This window comes from Mus musculus, chromosome 3 (genome assembly GCF_000001635.26).
Source record: "Mus musculus strain C57BL/6J chromosome 3, GRCm38.p6 C57BL/6J".
Taxonomy (NCBI): domain Eukaryota; kingdom Metazoa; phylum Chordata; class Mammalia; order Rodentia; family Muridae; genus Mus; species Mus musculus.
In genome coordinates this window covers 47,047,625-47,051,988 of record NC_000069.6, presented here as the reverse complement: position 1 = coordinate 47,051,988, position 4,364 = coordinate 47,047,625, and the positions used below count along the sequence as shown (strand labels likewise).

The window sequence follows — 4,364 nt, the reverse complement described above, 5'->3', positions numbered from 1 at the left end:
AAACAAAACAAAAAACCATCAACAACAAAAATTGAATTAACTCCATGAATCTTTAATACAAAAATTAAATCTAGATATCAGCAACAAGAAAAACAGCTAAACTGTACTGAAAACTTCTCAACTAAATGAAAAATAGGGCAAAACAGGAGGAAAGAAATCAAAGATGACTTTATAGAAAACAATGGACAACAAATATGGCGGCTACAGCTGCGACGCTGACGAACGCTGAGGCGGTGGCGGTGGCGGCGACGGCAGTGAAAAGGGCTGTGAGGATTCCTCGGTGCGGTTGTCAGGAGATATAACAGACTTTCAACTTAAAGAAAGAAAGAAAAAAAAAAAGCACCAAGATGGGTGAAAAGAAACCAGAGCCTTTGGACTTTGTAAAAGATTTCCCGGAATACCTGACCCAGCAGACGCATCATGTGAACATGATTTCGGGATCTGTTAGTGGGGACAAAGAAGCAGAGACTCTTCAGGGAGCTGAAGCAGATGGCGATCAAAATGGCCTTGATCACCCGTCTGTTGAAGTTTCCCTGGATGAAAACTCAGGAATGTTAGTAGACGGGTTTGAGAGGACCTTCGATGGGAAGCTCAAGTGTCGGTACTGCAACTATGCCAGCAAAGGAACGGCCAGGCTCATTGAGCACATCAGGATCCACACAGGCGAGAAGCCTCACAGGTGTCACTTATGTCCATTTGCATCTGCTTACGAGCGCCACCTGGAATCCCATATGCGCTCTCACACTGGGGAAAAACCATACAAATGTGAATTGTGCTCCTTCTGCTGCAGTGACCGAAGTAACCTGTCCCACCATCGAAGGCGCAAACATAAAATGGTACCAATTAAAGGTACCAGGTCTTCCTTAAGCAGCAAGAAAATGTGGGGGGTTTTACAAAAGAAAACAAGCAATCTGGGGTATAGCAGAAGAGCACTAATCAACTTAAGTCCACCTTCCATGGTGGTCCAGAAACCAGACTACCTTAATGATTTTACACACGAAATCCCAAATATTCAGACTGACTCCTATGAAGCTATGGCTAAAACTACACCAACTGGTGGCCTGCCAAGGGACCCCCAAGAACTCATGGTTGACAACCCTTTGAATCAGCTCTCTACTTTAGCAGGACAGTTCTCCAGCTTGCCACCAGAAAACCAAAACCCTGCCTCTCCTGATGTAGATGCCTGCCCTGATGAAAAGCCTTTCATGATTCAGCAACCCTCTGCCCAAGCAGTTGTCTCTGCTGTGTCAGCAAGTATTCCTCAGAGCTCCTCCCCCACAAGTCCGGAACCGTGGCCATCACATAGTCAGAGGAACTACAGTCCAGTGGCAGGGCCCAGCAGTGAACCAAGTGCCCACACCAGTACTCCCAGCATAGGAAACAGCCAGCCAAGCACTCCAGCTCCAACCCTGCCGGTGCAGGATCCTCAGCTTCTACACCACTGCCAGCACTGTGACGTGTACTTTGCAGACAACGTCCTTTACACTGTCCATATGGGGTGCCATGGGTATGACAGCCCCTTTCAGTGTAACGTATGTGGGTACAAATGTAAAGACAAGTACGATTTTGCCTGTCATTTTGCAAGAGGGCAACACAACCAGCACTGAACACAATCAACATTGTTCTCACTTGGTTTGGCCTTTTGGGAGTTTGTAGTTTGGTTTTTAGTTTGATCATCCCTAATAAGGTATATGCTAATTTAAAATTTATACATTCTAGTCTATAAAATAGAAGTTTGATAGTGAAAAAGGGTTTTGTTAACTTTTCATAAAAGTCTGGTCAGGGTTATTTATGCATTAGATAGTTAGATGCATTGCTGTCTTTTTCATTTAGACCTATGAGAGTTAAAGTACAGTTGTAATCAGTTTCCTACACTTGTCCATAAGGACTCCCAGGGTTATCTGTACTCCTGATGCTTCAGGATATACATTACAGCTAATGTTCTTTCTGCCATATGTCAAAATGGCACACTTCTCATAAAATCTTTTATAACATTTCAGTGTTTATAGACAAACTGCCTTTAAGTTTGCTCCTAATTAAAATACTATTTTCATTCACATAACTTAAGTTGAATTAGTTTCATTACAACCAAAACCAGTAGTTATTTCAGTGTAATAAATATTTCTCTTCAAGGAGAAACAAAACAGTTCTTTCAAATTTAAATTATAAAATGAAAATCTTGGAAGTTGAAATTTGGGGCTAAATTGAAAATTGTGTTTGGTATTTGAAATATCTATTCATTTAATGTGTAAACCTGTTAGTTTTTAGCTTTTCATTTATATATGTATTTATATATTTTGAGTATTATTTTAAAGCCACAGGTAAATATACTAGAGTGCTAGATGCCTTTTTTCAATCTGAATCTTTCATGTAAATTCTGCATTCACCTGTTACTGGTGTCAGGTAAGATTGACAGCCACACTGATTATTTTATTCTTCCCAGTCTTTGATGACCAAAGAGGAAGTGAGCGCATCATCCCACTGAGATGCTTCCAGAGCCTCCGAGGCTCCTTTCCTGCCCTCTGTGCATAATTGCCCGTAATGTCCACGAAGGGTTGGTCTAGAAACCCAGAGACGTAATAAGTGAGGAAACAGCTACAAACCCAGAGCATGCCCAGACAGAGCCTCCTTGCCTCTCCAGAGCAGAGCAGGCCATGGAAGTCCTCCCTGTGAGTCTTTATGGACAGAGACGGTGGGATCGTCCCCACAGTGGGAAAGGATAAATAGAGTTATTATGAAGCACATTTAAATGTGTCATTTAACTTACTTAGAATTAGAGTGGTTCATTTTATATAGGAAGCCATTATTTTTGTATTGTGTAATAAGTAGCTTACTCTGAAGAGAGCCTGGCAAAACAATAAAACATTGTCACTTAAAAAAAAAAAAAAAAGAAAACAATGAAAGTGAATACAGAGTATAGACAAACTTACAATACACACACACACACACACACACACACACACACACACACAAAATAAAAATAAAAATAGAAATAAAACAGGTGCTAAGAGGCAAGTTCAAGGCATTAATTACCTATATAACACATTGCAGAGATCTCACAATTAGCAACTTAAGAGCATATCCGAAATCTCTGGGGGAAAAAAAGAATGAAAGAAAGAAAGAGAGAGAAATAAGGAAGGAAGGAAGGAAGGAAGGAAGGAAGGAAGGAAGGAAGGAGGGAGAGAGAGAGAGAGAGAGAGAGAGAGAGAGAGAGAGAGAAAGAAAGAAAGAAAGAAAGAAAGAAAGAAAGAAAGGAAAGAAGGAAGGAAGGAAGGAAGGAAGGAAGGAAGGAAGGAAGGAAGGAAAAGACAAGCAAGGCAAGAAAAACAAATCACACCAAGATGAGTATGTGACAAGAAAAACAAACAAGTAACCAAACAGGGCTGAAATCAATAAAATAGAAATAAATATAACATTACAAATATTAATGACCAAATAGTTGTTTATTTGAGAAAAACAAGAAGATAGCTAAAACTTTACTTAAACTAAATAAAAATCAGAGAGAATATCCATATTAACAAAATCAGAATGAAAGGGGGCATAGAGATAGGCAGAAAGAAATCTAAAGACTCTTAGGGGCATACTTAGGGATATACTCAGTACTGCAACAAACTTAAAAATCAAACTGAAATGGATAAATTTATGATATGTACAACTTACTAATGTTAAATCAGGACCAGATAATTGATTTGGATAGACCTATAAATCTGAATGAAACAGAAGCTGTCAATGTCAGTCTTCCAAGCAGAAATAGGCCCAGGAATAGACAGTGTCAATACAGAATTCTACCTGACTTTCAATGAAGAACAAATGCCAATATTGCTCAGAATATTCCACAATATAGCAACAGAAAGAACATTGCGAAATTCACCTCAATACCAAATCCAAAAAAGATTCAACAATAAAACAGAGAATTACAGAACAGTAGCCCTCATAAGCCAAGATGCAATACTCAATAAAATGTTTGCAAACTGAATTTGAGTACACATCAAAAAGATCATCTATTATGCTCAAGCAGGATTCCTCCCAGAGATGCAGGGATGGTTTATTATATGAAAATCAATAAATGTTACCTATGTAGAGAAACAGAAAACAAAAAACACATGATTATTTCACTAAATGTGCAAAAGGCCTTTCACAAAATTCTGAACTATATTATTATAAAAGACCTGGAGAAATTTGGGTTCCAAGGGACATAAAAAAAACATTGTGAAGTCAGCTCACAAGAAGTCCATAACCAACATCAATTTAAATGGGGAGAAAATCAAGCATTTCTACTAAAATTAGGAACAAGATAAGGTTCCTTACTCTCTCCTTATCTGTCCAACATAAAACTTGAAATCTTATAAGAGCAATATGACAAC

At 38.8% G+C, this 4,364-nt stretch overlaps 1 pseudogene; it reads left to right on the top strand.

The window, feature by feature from the left end:
• Gm10356 (predicted gene 10356) lies at window positions 205-2,875 on the top strand (annotated as a pseudogene).